Raw genomic sequence first — 18,939 nt, forward strand, 5'->3', positions numbered from 1 at the left:
AAAAACTCTGCAAAGATGGATAACACATGGTACATGACCTTAAGTTTCTGTTATCAGAAGAGATAATCACATAACTAAATGAATTTGTGAAGAAGCAATGGGTTATTGATATGTATATGCTATAGTTGGTTAAAGTTGTATGAAAATACTGTGGGGAAAATAATTCTAAATGACCGAATACATTTTTCTGACTATGAAAATATTTGCATATATCTTTTAGAAATTCATTAATACTTGGATCTTAAAAATAAATACTTATTTATTTAAAATTTGTAATGCCTGAGCAAATTTTTTTTCTCTCAGTTTGCCATTCCAAAGGAAGGCAGCCTGTTCTAATTTCAAAGTTATGGATATAGAATCATTACTCAACTAATTGTAATGTTTCCTAGCTGTAATTAAGAAAAAGCAATGTGCTCTTATGGATAAGCTCAGACAACTAAATGTATATTATAATAGAATCATAGAAAATAAAAGATGTTGTTATAATCTTCTGGAAGCAAGGAATATCAATTACTTTAGAAATGTACTTAAACTGGGAAGTTCTTTGGAGTGATCAGAATCAGCAGAGAAAAACTAATTGCCGGAAGATAAACAGCAACTTTTGGTATAAAATAGTAGATCATTAATTTGTCCTTAATTTAGATGCTTATAAAATGAATATAAAAATTACTTCCACATTATGTAACATTGGATCAAAAACTTAAACTTTATGTGTTGAACAAGAATCATTTTGCTGCTTACTTTTAATTTTTTTAAAATATAAAACAAAACATTGATCAGTAATGGCTAAACTTTTGTTGCTAATAATCCAAAGAAATATAAATGAACCAGATTATCTTGTGCCACATTTTCTCCCTGGTGTTCCATCAAGTTCTTTGGGAAGCTACATTTATTCTTTGGAAATACTAGTGTATTATTACACAGCTTTAATGATTCAGTGTTCCTTGGTTCATTGCTAAAAATGATACCTTATTTGTGACTGGAGAATATTTATACTCCGTGAAAATCTTGGTCAATAAACATTAGAGAATTAAGAGCATTTACTTCCACATGTAAGTAGCAAACCTAATGCAAGTCATCTCTTTCCACGAAGTCTTATTATTTTACTATTTCTCCTCTTGTTCTCTTTGTTGTAGTTGGGGGCATAGGTAAGGTACAGTTATAACTTGCCTTATCCCCAGTTTAATGAGCAAATCAACAGAACAAGCAAATTTAAGAATTTTAGATACAACCACTATCTTTGATAGAGTTCTATGACTACAACAAAACATAATTGAATATTAATACAAATCTCAAAACCTAGGTTACGCTTAACCAAATTATACATAAGTAATGTATTACTTAGTTTACAGTTTCAGAGTGAACTGGCCAGAGATATTAAGACAAATGCTTATTGACTTCATTTCTTGTCCTCAGGATCTATTGTCCTTTCCCAATTTGCTGCATGAAAAAATACTATTGTCAGATTCTTAAAATACTTCTAACTTGTTGCTATAATAAAGACATTATCCTGTCCCTCTTTTTCTTTGTGTTTTTCCATTCCCAAAATAGTCACCAACTTTGTTATCTAAAATTTAGGCTCTATATCAGTTAAAAAAAAAAGACATGAGTAGCAAGACATATGGAAATGAGTAGCAAGGCATGTGGAAAATTGAGGAAGAAGACCATTAGATCCAAATAGATGGTTTAAAAATTATTAAAGAAATCCTCATTCACAATTCACTCTTGTGGCAATAACTAGCAGCTTCATCTCACTTATCTCCTTGCCCATTTCTTCTATGAACTGTATCTTAAAGCCTAGTAACCTATTCTGCGAAGATACTGGTTACTGAAGACTGATGGCACACTCTTCCACTGCTTTCCTTTGAAGGGTAAAAAAGTTTTCCATTGGCCCCATCATGAAGCACATTTTGCCTTCTGGTCAATCTTTTCATTCTTTAAGCATCAGTGACCAGCTGACACCTGAATTGCTTCCCAAGTTAGGGCACTTACCCTCTTTCTTCCAGGGAGACACTTCTCAGCAGGAGGCCACTATTGTGATTACGGTTTCCCCAGATTTTAATTCCTCTGCAAAATGGTCCAGCAGATAATGGATTGATGGATCCTGCACACCAGCTTCAGAGTTAAGTGCTGCCTAACATTTGTTAACTACTACGTTGCTGTCAATTTATGGTATTTCTTCTTGAACTCCTCAGTTCCACTTTACACTTGAGACTAGTGTGGTTCTTGAAGACTCAGCACAGTACAGATCGTGCTTCCATCTTCTTGCCCTAAAACCAGGTCAGTTGCACAGTTACCTTATCATAATGGGATTATCTAAATACCTGACCCAAATCTTGTCTTCCTTTCACCTGTTACATACTAATTTCATAATATCTCTAATTTGCAATATGTGAAAAAAAAAGGTACAATTGTAACTATCACTACCAACATTTTCTTGGCTTTTACAATGGTTTTTATTTAAACATTCTTCATATACATTTCTTTTGTTACTATAATGATCTCTCTGCTTTTCTTCTCTTCGTTTTACTTTTTCTTTCTCCTTCTCTTACTGAATAGTGCCCATTCTGCATATTGGTTTCTATTTGCATTCTCTGGAAACAGGTCTTTGTCTCTATTGAAAGAGTCATGAAACGCTTTCCTTAGAGGGCCAGATAGTAAATATTTTAAATTTTGCAGACCATACCAATGGTTTCTGACACATTTATTTAATTTTGCCTTTGTAGTATAAAATTAGCCACAAAAAGCGTGTAGTTGGATGATCATGTTTGTGTACCAATAAAGCTTTATTTACAATTTACAAAATAGATGGCAAATCATAACATCCTACTCTAGACCACACGCTTCTTTTTCAGGGGGAAAATGACTAAATTTTCTAGATACTTTATTGCTTTGGAGAAAACACTATTAGAAAGTAATCACTTTTTTCCCAAGGAAAAAAATCTTTTTACTTGAAATTTTTGAATTCTCCATCAAAATAAATTTAAAAAACTAACAACAATAACAACAAAAATGCAGCTATATGACAAGAATCAAAGTATTCATAATTCAAAATTTATTGGAATCCACAAATGACTTATAGCTATTACATAATGTGAAAAATACATGTGACATCTAATTGGTCAATTAGAAATAACCCAAATCTGTCATTTAGGATATTCTGATAAACACAGTTATTCTGATAAACCACTTCTCTAACCAAAACATCATTACCTTTTGAAAAATGAATTTAAGTACCAAAATGATCTTTTATCCTGCCATTTCTAATTGTATTTTTTTTTTGCCTAATTGCTACAAAACTGACTTTGAATTTTTGCATCATTATCATTCTAACATTTATGCAATATCAAAGTCTTCTAAAATCTAAATGGCTTTTGAATTACTCTATAGGTAAAGAATGCTGATAGTTGAGTATTATAAGAGAAAAAAAAAGTTTACTTCATGCTCTGAAATTAATTCCCTTAAAGAATCAATCTCATAATAAACAAAGATTGTCATTTTTATTGAAGTTATGCTGATAATTTATGGGAACTATCCACCCTCTTCATACTTGCTACTCCCCATGCCTGCTATTCAGTTTAGTTTTAGACAAATACCATAAATTCTAACAATTTTAAAGAGATAGGAAATAGTAGTTTACTTTATGGCTAACAAATGTGCTGACTGATGTTTATACTAAATTAAATAAATATTTCCATGAAAGTAGAGTATTTTTTCCCATTTTGTATCCCAAGTGCATTATACATAGTAGCATTCAGTGTTAGTTGAAGTAAAAAGGGAACAACTTTATGGATTAATTTTTTATTGAATATACACATACTTTGATGTTGTAATTTGTGATTGTGTGATATAATTTGAAGATGGTTACTAACTTTCTCCACCCTGCATATAGCATTAAGGGAAGCAGTGATCTCATCTTTTACTTCTATGTAACTTATATGTCCACTTCTTAGTGGGCATGTTGCTCTTTGAGTGTTACATAAAAGAACTAAGAGCATTCTCTCCAGAATTCACCAATAAATTGCACAGATACTGTCTAGGAGTGGAGACAGTTTCAGATTAGTATTCTGTATCAAATTATCATGTATTTTTACATGGAAAAGTAATGCAACATCTTTTAAAAATAGAAGTTCTGAATTGAGTAAAGATAAATTTTAGTCTAGGTATAAAAAAGAGAGCTGCACTGACAAGTCCTAGGTAGCCACATATAATGGTGTTCTCCAGAGTAATTTAAGGTTGAGGAAAGCAAGTGAAAATTAAAGAGAAGTATTGAAGTATTTCTACTATATAAAATTTATTGTGGTTTGATAGTTTTATCCAATGTAATTTTAATTATTATTAGATAAACCTTGGAGAATTTTAAGCCTACATATATCCATAAGATAAGGAAATCACTAACTTTGTTTTATGCTTAACTTATTTATGTTTCAAAGTTTCCAATGTGCTCTTATAAAAAAAGATCTTGATATTTCATCTGAAGGCTGGGGCTTTTTAAGAAGAAATTTAGTATTCTAACAAGACATTTGTCTTTGTTTAAGGTCATCTTTACAACTTTGAAGAGGGAACATGCTGACAATTTATGAAGCAAATGTCGTCTAACTACCCATAGAATAGGGCAAACTTACATTACCTGTCAAAGCTACACTGACAAATTGCAGGAAAAGACAACTGTAGAGAGAATGTGTCTATACTCTTGTCATTTTTTTTCTCTATGCCAAATATGCTGCTAGAGTTAGAAAGAATCAGATTACTTCTCTGAATAAAAAATTAACAATGAGACTATAACAAAGATGTGTAGGTCTCCATTTCAATTATTTGAAAAAAATAACCAATCTTAAGACATATCAGTTTCATTCATTATTCATATAACCCAACTGGAAAAAAAAATACATGGGAGCACAATTTAAGTTTAGCATGAGGAAGAATATTATAAGCGCTTGAAAAGTACCTAGATTTCTATAAGTGATCAACAAATATATATTTGATTGAATTGAGTAGCTAATATATTCAAAAATGAAATGGGCTGTCTCATGTGTTAGTGATATTCCTTGTTATTAGAAGTTCTTATTACTGGAGGTATTAAAGGAAACACCAGGTGACTACTATTAAGGCATGAAGTATAATGAATTCTTTCAAGTTTGAATTTGAACTAGATATCCTGCTTAATTTTTTCTTACTGTAAGACTTCACAGTTTTAGTTAGATCTCAAAAATTATGAATATATATAAGATTCCAGATAAAACAGTATAGTCTGAATATATATATATATGTGTATGTGTATATATATAATGACCATTTTATTTATGTTAATATTATCTTTACAGTTAAGTATAACTTTCAGGTGCTGATGACTACTAAAGAATAGAAGTTTCTGGTTGCTTACAGATAATTAAGAGGTACTATATATAAATAAAAAAAATTTTAAATGATGTGAGTCCTTAGAAAGCATTTGTTTTAATTCTGTAGTTTTGTGATGGAGTTGATATGCCAAAGGCATGTGCCACATTCAAGGCCTCTAGTTACATAAGAAAACTAAGACTCTTCTACTGATGCTGGTTCAGTGCTTTTTTCCTTTTTATTAGCATTTTCCTAATGTATCTAATAGATTTTTATTATCTGCTCTCAAGTCTGTGTTTGAGACTTTTGAATAAGTAAACTTTTAGTGGAAATTACATTTTTCTTTTAAAATATTATATGCTATCATAACTATATTTTTATTTTGATGAAAATGTGAATGGGGTTGTCATAGCATTTATTAAAGACAGTCATCATCAAGTCAGCATCAAAATGAAGAAATAAAGCTATGTTTGCAAATAAAGAAGTAAAACTGGACAGAGAAACTCACAAGTGAAGTTAAGTGGGCTTCCAATAAAAATTCCAATATTTGAAAGAATTCAATGAAAAGTTACCCTGGAGGAATAATTTCAAGCCATGTTTTGGTGATTTTCACAGATTTTATGCATTGCCTCTGGATTAGAACTATTTTCTAAAAGTTCCAATAACATAATTTCTAAACAGGTGTGTTGCTGCCCATGCATTTTTAATGGGTTATCATTTGTCCAAGGCTGACAAACACCTGCTGCATGCCATTTCCAGTGCCCTTGACTGAGGCTACTGTGGTGAGAAAAAGTTCAATGAACATTTTATCCAGCTTTTCCCAGGTGCAACTTCACCTCAGTTTCTCACTTTGCTTCTCATTTCTTGTCATAGGCCTGCTCTCAAATGCCCGAATGCTTTGGAACTCAATGAATGTGCAATGCACAAGCGAGAGTTTCTAATGTTCATGGGGCCACTCTTGAATAATGTGGAAACAAAAAATAAATAATAAATTAATAAATAAATAAATAAGCAAATAAATAAATACGGTCTCTCTTTGTATATCTTGTGGCTCATAGTAATTAATGGTCACATGGTAAAATCCATCCTCTCTTTCCTTTTGATTGCCTTGTTCCTCATTTGTACTTCCTAATGTCACTTCCCAAATAACTACCTACAAGTCTTTTTCTCAAGGTCTGCTTTCGGAGATCCCAGCCTAACACAGCCAAGATTTATCTCTCATAGTTCTTAGTGTGGTTGAGTAGGTTGTCTCTTAGCTGGAGCCTCCTTGTCTATCATCTACCGGTGGAGGCTGACTCAACTATCTGTCCCAGTGCATTGTGCAGATACTATCATTTTTTTAAGTGGACCATGACATAAATGTTTCAGAAGCATTGCAATAAGCTATAAAAGTATGATGGTTTGCTATTTGACTATAAAGTTCATAATTTACAAAGGAACTAACCAAAAAATACAATTTATACAATTTCATTTCTGAAAACAACATGCTTTTGGTTATTACCCTATCCAATTACATTATTAATTTAGATGGTGATATAGCTAACAGAGTAAGACAAAAGGAAATTGAATGTCTAAGGAACATAGAGGAACATAATGACAAAACATGAACGTGAATAAGGATACAAATCACAAAGCAATTATGAAACATTTTGGATTTTAGCTGAAATGTGATTTGATATTACTTACCATGTAGAACCAGAAGGTCATTTTTGCATTATATTTTAAATACTAAAATGAAAATACTTACCTTTATTATGGGAAAAGAGATAAACCATGCGGCATAACCACATTATGCCTTGCTACCCTGCTTTTACTATTTATATGAACATTTTATAGCTTGAAAAGGTGACTTGAATACCTTAAAATGGCTATTGACACTCCTAAAGTGATGTCTTTTTATAATATATGTGAGGTCCTATGAAATTCGACCTTTCAGTTTATGAATTTTCAGGAGAATTCGTCAATGCTCCATAAAAAGGCAATATTTTCACATAAGAAACAGGTGTACACATAAGTAATTATATTTTCTACATCTATCATTAGACTTTCATTAAATATTATTCAAATAGAGGTTTGGTGTAAAAAAGTATCATCTGTAAGAGGAATAACAGTTGTTTTATATCATTTATAATTTTTTATAAATATATGTATTCATTTTGTGCTTCCTGTCCCCTTCTGCAGTTTTGATGTTAGAATATAATTCATTTGAAGTTAATTATTTTTCCATTAAAAAAAAAAAGTTATCCACTACATTACTTGTTAACAGGTCATGATTCCCATTCCTTAAAGTGATGTTTCTCATTAGATTTTTAGATCATATAAATTTAAAAATTAAATGTGACACATTTGAAAAAAGTTATATCAAGTGGATCTTACAAAACTATTGTAGTAAAGATTTTTATGAGAAGAATGCCTATGGTGTTATAGTGAGAATTACTATGAAAATAATCTTTGTTTTTATAAATTTATCTGATGACAACAGTAGATATGAAACAATAAAGTCAAATAAGTTATTAAATAATTATTTATAGACTTTGAATTCAAATGTATAGGATTTATGCATTTTTATGTTGTTTATATTAGAACCCTATTTGGTATACAATAAAAATTAATCATCGTTTAACAATTTTATTTTAAAAATTCTTACTTAAATATATGTACATAAAGAAAAGAGCACATGCATATGTATAGAGCCCACTGTACTTTCACAAAACGAAGGCATCTGTGTAACCTGTACTCAAATAAAAAAAAAATCGATGCATTTTAGAAGAAGACTTGTGTCCATTTCCATCCAATAAGGTCCTTCCAACTGAAGATATTCACTTTCCTGACTCCCATTTGATAGAATAGTTTGGACTATTTTGTACTTTATGTAAATACAATAGTGCAGTCCATTTTTTAAGTTTGGCTTACTTCACTCAATGTTATATTTATTCCTACTATTACATGTAGTTACATGTCATTTATATTCATTGCTATATATATTCCACTTTATCAGTATATTATAATTTATTCATTCATTTTCCTAATGATAGTACATGGTTAGTGGATAGTTTGGAGTTATTATAAATTATGCTGTAATGAATATTTCTTGCATGTTGTTTTGTCAATGTACATAGGCATTTCTATTGAGTATATGCCTAGGCCATATGTTGTGCCTACATAAACAATAACTGACATATATAGCTCCCACCTCCTTTGGCTTCTTTCCCCACATGGGCCTCAAGCCTTACCAAGCCTCCCTCTGTGTTTATGTCTGTGTTCTCAAACTGGCAATAACTACTAACTCTCTACGTATGGTATTAGGAAATAGCAAGAGAATTTAGGAAATTTGGATTGATGCATGCCCAGGGGAAAGGAGAAAATGATTCTGATAAATAGTAAACAATAGCTGCCATAGCAATATATTAAATGCATAAAAAGCAGACCTCTGGTCAAAATACAAAAGTGAGCCCGTATGTACCACCCAGTAGATCTTCCTTTAGTCCCTTAAAAAATGGAAAATGATAAAAACAACAACAACAACAACAACAAACAACAATAACAACAACACGAATCTAGGTTTTCATAAACTACCATTTGGAAATTATTGCATAAAAAGATACATTTACTCAGAAATCTCTTTCTTAGAACTCTATACTATAGAAATAAAAGAATATTTCTAAAACGATTGCACTACAAATGTATTCATTGATTCAGTAATCTCATTTTAAGGACTACATACTATAGAACTAAAAGTATATTTTAAAAACTATTGCATTAAACATGTACTCATTATCTCAGCAATTCAATTCTTAGGACTCTGTACCAAAAATAAAAGAATACCATGTTGAAAAGGTCTATTCTCAGCAATTTATTCTTCAGAATGTTTTTGAAGCATTATTTGTAGTAGCAAAAGCAAAACAAATAAAAGACCAAACTAGAAAGAAAGTGGAAGCACTTCAATGGGGAAATGATAGGAGAAAGAATACATAAATATTTTAAGATCATGAACTATTATCTCGCTGTTCCTTAGAGTTCTAGTTGGAGTATAGAAATTTCCACAATGAACTGATATATGAGAAAAGCAAGATTCTGATCATCATATATAATATGAGGTCCTTTTTCTAAGATAATGAAAAAGTAACCAATATTTCTAAGCGCAGAAGACATGTGTGTGAGAAAGTTATAATAAACCCATTGAGAGATATCATTGTGTTTAATCTTTTCAATTGTTACTTGTCATGATTGGGGTCAGGTGAGTACTGAAAGTGGGAAAACATAAAGTCCACACAATAATTTCACCCAGCGCAAAGACAAGCATTGATAATATAATAAATGAGATAGTCAGTGGAAGCAGGAGCGTATGCGTGTAATGAAAGGACCGAACAGATATTCACCACAATTATCATGATTTGTATATTAGTGTGATGTGATTGAAGGTACATATTATTTGTTACTTTTTTCTTTCCTTTTACATATTTTCTGATAAATATGGAAATACTCCTAGAACACTATAGATTTTTTTCTTTTCTTCTTAATAGTAACACTATAAATGACGTAGAGCAAGAAAAAGCAGTGAGGAGATTCAAATTCAAATCTTCTTATTCCAATATTTCTTGCAGAATTCATATATTTTTTGCCTGTTTAGAATAAGTAGTTCTGGCACTTCTCTGGGTCTATTAATTTTAGCTGGCAAAAACTTGATTATTAATATACCTGTGTGTTGGATTGGTTCAAGTAACTAAAATGGTTTGCCTTAATGTAGGTGTATATACCATATATTATATAATTGCCTAAAATATGAGACATATACTTGAAGAGTATTTAAGACTTGGTCACAATAACTATTATACCAGTACTCTATTTTCACTGGATTTTCAAAGAACCTAATAGACCCAAGGGGAGATTTTAATTTGTCACTGTTTGGTGATACAAAGAGAATAATAGTGTGTATATTCTTCTACAGCCCTAAATAATTCAGATGACTGTTTTGACTTTTAATGAGACTTTCTCATCATTCTACATTTAAATCTTTTTAATAAGTTTTTTGATGTGATTTGAATTCTTTTTACTCACTGCACCCTGTATTGAAAAGATATTTGCACAACAATCTCTAACAATTCTGCAACAGATTTTTATACTTTGAAAACTTAACTCACTTTCAGAGAAGTCAAATTTACCTATCCATCTGTCTGCCTGCCCATTTGTCCATCCATTCATTGATTTAACTATCATCTATCTGTCTAATCTATCATTTATCTATAGCTAGCTAGCTAGCTATCTATCTATCTATCTATCTATCTATCTATCTATCTATCTATCTATCTACCTACCTGCCTGTCTATGTATCTATCTATCCATCTATCATCTATTTTTATCATCTATCATCTAACTTTCCTAAACCAGGTGCATTTCCTCTCTTAATTTAGCAGGCTGAACACGCCAGAGACATTTTGAAGAGTACACTTCTGAGTCTTAGGCATGATCTCAGTATCAAGAGTGGTCTCAAAGAACTATCTAACTAAATAAGATGGCATTTAAGGTTTTTTCAAGAGCCAGACAGGGGTATTTTTTTTTTCTGAAAATATCAAAAAGGTGTCAGATGCCTTATTACTTCTCCTATAGCTATAAATGTCATAAGACTACTGGGAGAAAAATTTCCTCATGACAAAAGTGGAAAACATGGTGGAGTAAAGTCATTCCAGGACAGGTAGTTAAGTGTTCATTCTTCTTCCTTTTTCCTTGTCCTTCTTCCTTTCTCTCTCCCTCTCCCTCTCCTCCTTCTCATTGTCCTTCTTCAGTTACAGTGGTAGTACTGGTTGAAGAAAGGGCTTAAAATTTATATGTTCAGAACTTTGTGAAATCTTGATCGAAGAGAACCTCATTAAGCATAAAAATGATTTTTGACAGTTATCTGTATTTTAGTGGAATGGCAATCACAAAAACGTTATATTTAGACAAATCTATCCAAGGTTGTTAGTTCCAGGAGTGGTGTGACTATGTATTTGTTTTGGTGCTGCAGCTTTGGACAGTGAAAAACACTAGGAGAGCAATATTAATTTAACTTTACAGACTCTGACTATGGAGACAACCACAGGATATCATACACATAGAAGCAAAAATTTTAATTCCAAATACTGTGGAAAAAACTTTCCCAAAGACCTATTTCCATGTCATATCAGAGGCAAGCAGATCCACCACAATATGGAGGACAGGAAGGAGAAGAGGCATGACATCAATCAAATTTTATTCCAAAACACTTGGCATGATTTCCTATCACTTCACTGCTGTTTCTTTACTTGGTAAAAAAAGAAATACAATACATACTGCTTATGCTTCTGTAATAACTAAATAAATTAATGCATAATATTTCTTTAATGATGTGACTTCATGATAAGAACAGTTTGAGGCAGGCAAAGACAACATATGTGATACATTGCTGAAAAACATTTGAAGAGGGAGGGGCATGGCTTGTCAGATCATCTTATAGACTCTTGGTCAAGAATAGTGATTCATTTTTATATCTACGGTGTTAGAGCATCCTCAGTCCTGTTGACACAAGAATGTCATCATTGAACAGCAATAAAAAATATTTGAAAGAGAAAAAAGAAGCTAAATCTAACTGTAAGATAGATTAAGTTACCTCATTAGTATTATAACTTGTGTATTGTATCCATACATTGAAATAAGAACTTACTATTGTTAGGGAAAATGGTTGACAAAGAAAGGAAGATTGGTTTTCCTTTGCAGTTTCTCTTACCCAGGTGCTAGTGGTTATTATATCATCTTCAATTAGAGCTCATGTGTTATTTATAGGAACAAAGTAAAAAATATTGTCTTGGAATTTTTTATATAGTAAAACAAAAAAATAGGATCACAAAGAGAAGGTGAAAATTAAAATGTATAAAACTGAATATGCTCATAAGTAATGATTTTAAAACAATTTAAATATACGAGGTGCTAGATATAATAAAAGGATATAGATCTGAAACCTCATTATATCACTGATCTTAAAATGTGTGCAGTGGCATTCTTTGTAAATTACATTAATTTTAATATGCCCTTTTGTATCATCATAGGCATAGTTCTTAAAACTGAATGTAAGAAGACAAATTAAGAGAAATCAGTGTTAAAGAACAGATGCATATCACAACTGTCATGTATTTTCACATTTATAAATAAGTTTTTTGATGTATAAAAGATTTCAAAAACAATTTTAATCCCTGGAATATTTATTAATATAATGGAGATATCCCTGTTGAAAATTAGAAGTGTTGCCAATTAGCTCAGTGACCCTGAACCCCATTTCTAATCAATTATCAAGTATATTTCCTTAGATAGCTGTTAGCATGATTTTGGACTAATACAAGAGACTGAGAATGAGGAGCATTATTACTGATGGAGATGAAAAGGTGTGGATAAAATATAAGGAACCAAACTTATTAAATTACTGCTTGAATGATAACTATGAAATCCACATATTTTAACATACTGAATAAATCCTTTAGGAAATGAAGACATCACAAAGACTTTATCATTTCTTTCTCATCTCTCATGAAGATTTTCTATTTTGAAAGAAAATAAAAATAAATTATTTCTGATTACAAAGAAAACAGACTTGAAATATATATTTTTTTCTAAGACATATGAATCTTACAAATGGAAAATGAGGTTATAAAAACAAGCTGATATCTGTACATATTAAACTATGTTCATTTCCTGATTTAGGGAGGATCCAAGGTTCATAATTAGTAATAAAACTTGCCCTACTCATTCAGTCTCTGCTAGAATGACCTCATTATGTTTTATCCCCCTAAAACAAATCCATCTCTTTGTTCTGATGTTAGTAAATCCCTGTTTCCCTCAGGCTTGAAGCATTGGTGCCATCAATTACTATTTTTCTTCTTTAATCTTCATGAAATTACCACATTCCATTGATTCTGTTTATAATAGCATTTTAATTCATTTTCTTTCATTTCCATTGTCACAATACTGAATCAAACATTCTGTCATGGTAGTGCATATCAGTTAACAACGCAAATTCTCATTAATACTTCCTATTTCCCCTTCAGTCAAAATGAATAAATCCTAGAGATCTATATATAGCACAGTACCTATAGGTAATAGCACTGTACAGTTCAAAATTTGTTAAGAAAGTAGGTATAGTGTTAAATGTTCTTATCACATAAAAAATAATAATAGAGAGAACAAGAGGAAACTTTTGGAGATGATGAATATGTTTATTGTGTAGAGTGCAGTGACAATTTCAGAGGTATTACTTACCAAGTTTTATACAATAACTGTATAACTTTTTGTATGTAAAACATTAACCAATAATAAAGTGGTTAAAAAGACTCAAATTCTGTGATTGTTAGGGTTGACTCTCTTCTACCACTTAATTGATTTTGATATTGAGAAAATTCCTTAACCACTGTGGAGCTTTATTTTCTTATATTAGGAATATAATGGTAATTTTTATCTACATTATAAGTTTATTATTATATATACAATATATGTAATAATTTCTAGTTAAATCATAGGCAAGCTAATAAGCATAAAGTACCTTGAATGCTACTGCACGTATAGTGAGTTCATTAATATTAACCACTATTATTATTGTTTTGCCCTAATTTGACTTACTGCCTCCATTCTTTTTTGATACCACATGATCAACTTGATCTTTTAAAACTGCTACTTAAATTTGCCTTCATCTTTATGCTTTTAAAGGTTTCTCTATGTTTAAAATTAATAATTCAATAATGTTTAATTTATTTGTTCATAATTTATTGACCAATCACTATATAAAATTTCTTTCAAGTTTGCAGAGGGTCTGAAATATTTTTAACTGATTTTCTTCGATTTTCCTATATTCTACCTAAACTCTTTTCAGACTTGCAATTTCTCCTGCTTTTGTATACCACTCCAATTCCACAAATTTATTAAAATCCAAACAAATATAATATCATACTCATAATATATTATCAGGGAAACCCTAAATGTGGGGCCCATTCACTTTTCTCACATTGCCTTTAAAGAATCTATTTATTTTCTTTCCAAAATTTATAACGTTTTATAATTTTCTTATTAACTGGTCCATTTGTACTTTTTCTTTTTCTTTTTTTACTTTCCTCCATTAGAATGTATGTTTAAATGAATAAGGAACTTGCCTACAGATAGTTCTGTACTTTACTGATGCTAAATGTAATACCTGATCCACCCCTTGCCAAAAATAAAGTTGCTGAAATATAGTGATTAAACTAATGGAAGATCTGTAGTTCATTTTTTACTACATAAATAAAATAATTGTGTCTTAGGGAAGCTCATGCCATTTCTGGCATTGTCAGAGCCATGCATCAAAAAATGTTATCTTGTCTATTTAACTCTTCCACTACCAGTATACTCATAGTTAGAGACTGCTTAAATTTCCAGGGAAATTGCACGACTTCAGCATTTTTCACTGCATTTTCACTTATTTTTATCCTTTTTGTTTCAAAATAGTTTTAGATTTATGGAAGAGTTGGAAATATAGTAAAGAGCTTCTGTATGTTTTCACTCAGCTTACCTGAGCCCTAACCATGGTACAGTTATCAAAACTAAGAATTTAACATGAATGCAATATTATTAACTAGACCAACGGTTTCACCAGATTTTTCACTAATGTCTTTTTTTTTCTGTTCTAAAATCTAATCCAGGATACCATATTACATTTAATCATTATGTCTTATGTCTTAGTCTCCTCCAATTTGTGACAGTTTCTGGATCTTTCCTTGTAATTCATGACATTGGCACTTTTAAATAGTTTTGGTCAGATATTTCATAGAAAATCCATCAGTTAAGATTTTTTCAATGTTTTATTATTAGTCATTTAAGTCGGATTGGAGCTATAGGTTTTTCGGAAGGATACATAAAGATAAACAGAAAGATATACTCAAATGAAATTAAATAACTTGTGGCCTAAATGGAAGCATTTCAAAGAAATAGTTAATATTACTTGGCTAACACAGTGAAGTAACCACCAAGAGTTAATACAGGGAAAAATAAAAGCGGACAACATAATAAGTGTTGTTTTAAAAACCCATTATTATTAATTCTACACAGAAATCATTTTATAATAGCTCGTTTTAGAACATTGTAAACCTGTAAATGTTTCATCAACATTTAAATAAATTTTCCACTAAATTTTTCCAAAAATATTTAATTCGAAATTTTATTAGGAAATAAATTAAATTTTAAAATAAACTTTACTGAATATATAGTAAAATTATTTTGGCTACTTATATATTCCAATGATTTTCTGAGTTGCAAGTATTCAGGATAAACTAGTTTAACTCTCACTCCAGCTGCCAACAGTTTTTCATCATTTGTTAACATTCATTGCATGTCAAATCAGAGAACAGTAGAAAATATTGATTTTGCTAAATTAAAAATTAATTTCACAAAAATTTGAAACTGTAGTGGTATATTAAATTAAATATCTCATCATAACACATCAAAATTACTTTGTAAATATGTTTTAGAAGCCAATTATCTATATACATTTCATTTTTGGTACAATAAATTAAGTTTTTATTTTCAAGAAAGGCACTTTCAAAGTGATGTTATGTTTTTAAGTTATCTACCATCTTTGAACAGCTCAAATCCATTTAATATTTGATAATCATAAATTGAATGCATTTCTGTCCCTAATAGCCAAATGTTTATGTTATTGCTTTAACTATAATTTTTTCTAGGAAGTGTAGGTAGAACTTCAAATTATTATGTAATTAATTTTGTGACTTCACAACTTTTCAATATTAAGGTGTTAATCTTTGAGAGTTCTTCATTCTAATAAAGTAAATTATATCCATCTTCAAATATAATTGGATATCTATATCAATACACACTTTAATTTATTATTTAATAATAAATAAATTATTTTAGAATTTAGACTTACACAATTTGAAACATTAAACCTAATAATGAAATATAAGGGACTCTTAATGCTAGAAAACTTTACGTACAAAAAAGGATGTAATAATCACACTTCTCACTTCAAATCGCCCTTGTACAGCCTCTGCTATCTAGACTTAGTATTTTTATGGAAATTTTTTAAAAATTAAAATTAAGATTTGAATCATTACTTGAGTTCAATTATACATCAATATTTTTAACTCCTACTAGTTTTGCATAATTTATTTTTAAAGTCAAAAACATTTTATAGGTTTCTCTTTCATTAGAGATTTTTCGAGACACAAATTATCTCTATCTGCACAATTTTACCTTTACCCAATTGAATAACTAAAAGATGTTACAACATGTGCATTAATAATAATTATCATGTAATAATTTAAATAATTATATAATGATTATTATTAAATAATGGTGCATATATGTGTAACAATACATATATGAGCTAAATATTCAGATTAAAGACTTTTTTAATCCCCTTCTAGGTAATAATTTTGTTTCTTAGAGAGCTAATAGATGTTTTGTATAATATTATTTTATGCTTTATTTTCAGCCCAATTGTCCTCTTTGCCTGGAGTTTCAGCAACTTTTAGAACCTGGGCACTCAGTTGAAACCACATAGATATGAGAATCTAGCCATCTTCTACCAAGCAAGACACTGAAAAGATTTGCAAAAACGTAATGTAATGCTACCTCTCGCATAATTATTTTATTTGGAAAATGAAGTTATGACATAAGGACATGTTATTCATGGTAATGTGTAATGAAAATATTATTTTCATTTTAAATAAGTTGTTAAATAATATTTTTTAAAACTCATTTTTGGTTTATAATATAATATCTACAAATGTAGTCTACATGAACAAAAACTCTTTGGAGGTCCTTAATAATTCTTAAGACTGTAAAGAAATCCCAAATCTCAAGAATTTGAGAGTCAAGAGTGTTGATTCTCTTACTTTTCAGTAAATTACAGGCATTATTAAGAGTTCTTTATTTGTAAGTATTACGCTTTTTGCTTCGTAAATCACATGCATATACTACTGAGACATTCTAATGTATTAGACTGAGTGTAAAACATTTAATATATCTTCAAAGTAAACACTAATTTTCATATTTGGCAACATTTCACAGTACATCCAAACTTAACTACTTTTTGGTCCAATTTTTAGAATAATTTTGATTAGCAATAACCTCAAACTACCTTCTCTCTGTCTCTGTCTCTGTCTCTGTCTCCGTCTCTCTCACTCTCTCTCTCTCTCTCTCTCTCTCTCTCTCTCTCTCTCTCTCTCTCTCTCTGTCTATGTATTAACAAATGATTTGACTAGAAAAAAATTTGACTTAATATGAAAACTGCATACAGTTTATATCTCTCCTTATGCAAGTAGATAACCAGATAAATCAATTTTATAGTTGAATTAAATTGCAATTATAAGAATTTAGTTAAATCAGCCAATTCAGCTGCATTGGTAAAACAATTTATCATTTTTCCTATAAAATGAAGTTGCCATTTATGTTTAATTTAGTCCTCAAGAATTTTCCACAGAGAAGTTACTTTGCTAATGACAAGTTAGTATCACCCATACATCCAGGGGAATCAGTTCAATGTGGTGATGTGTTACGGCAAAATTAAAATTAAATATCAGTTGTCTCATAATAGTTTTTTGTAATTATCTGACAACCTAGTTAGTTAACATTACAAACATATTTTCTCTTCTAAAAACCTAACAGGTGTTTGGTAGATTTTCTTTGTCTGCTACAAATCGGTGCTGATTCCAAATGGACATGTTCCATTCAATAGATGGACATGTTTTATACTTGTAGATATCCTGCACCTGTTCAAACTCTGCTCCAAACTTGTTTTTTTAGTTGATGCTCGCCGTTCTGTTGTTGACACCTGGCCCATTCAAGCCACATCATTGTCTCTATAGAAGAGATTTATTATGTATATACACTTGCACCTGTCTGAGATTATCTAAATCTGTCTCTGTCTGGTAAATTGTCAGTCTTAGTGAGACTGTGGAGGTATAAGTTGACCTTTGCTAAATCATATTTTTGCTTCATGACAAAATGATACATAAACTCTCTAAAACCTTCATCAAAGTAAATTCCCATGAAAATAATCTTAGACTGAAAATTTCATACTGAATTTTCCTCTTTCAGAATAAAATAAAAAGATTTTAAAGGTAAGAAGATTAAGAATGTTATTACATATGTTAGAAATAAGTTGATCTCATTGTCTTTAGTAAATCTATGATAGGAAAGGTAAAGTTAACTCCTTGAGAGGAAAAATATGCACGTTTATGGTTCATGAGAATTTAAGTTAGCTGATATTGATCCCCTTAGGCAGAGAAGAATGAAGTAAATGAAAAAACTTATAAAAAAAAAGAGGAGACGGAATCCCAGTTCTAGTAGAAAATAGTATTTGTGGTTAATATATGTATTTTTCTCAATGGGATATTAAAAATTCTGAACACTTGATTTCATAATCTCTGTTGGGTAAAGAGTTCTAACTCCACAGAGACTAAGTAAGTTTATAATGTGTATGTATAGTTTATATTTAAATATACATCCCTGAGGTTAGATATAGTTCTCAATAATCATATTAATAAATATTTATTTATGTAACTATAAAATGTTTAATAATCCAATTATTAATTAAAATATTATGGATAA

Source organism: Rousettus aegyptiacus, unplaced genomic scaffold (assembly GCF_014176215.1).
Source record: "Rousettus aegyptiacus isolate mRouAeg1 unplaced genomic scaffold, mRouAeg1.p scaffold_m13_p_4, whole genome shotgun sequence".
NCBI classification, from domain to species: Eukaryota; Metazoa; Chordata; class Mammalia; order Chiroptera; family Pteropodidae; genus Rousettus; species Rousettus aegyptiacus.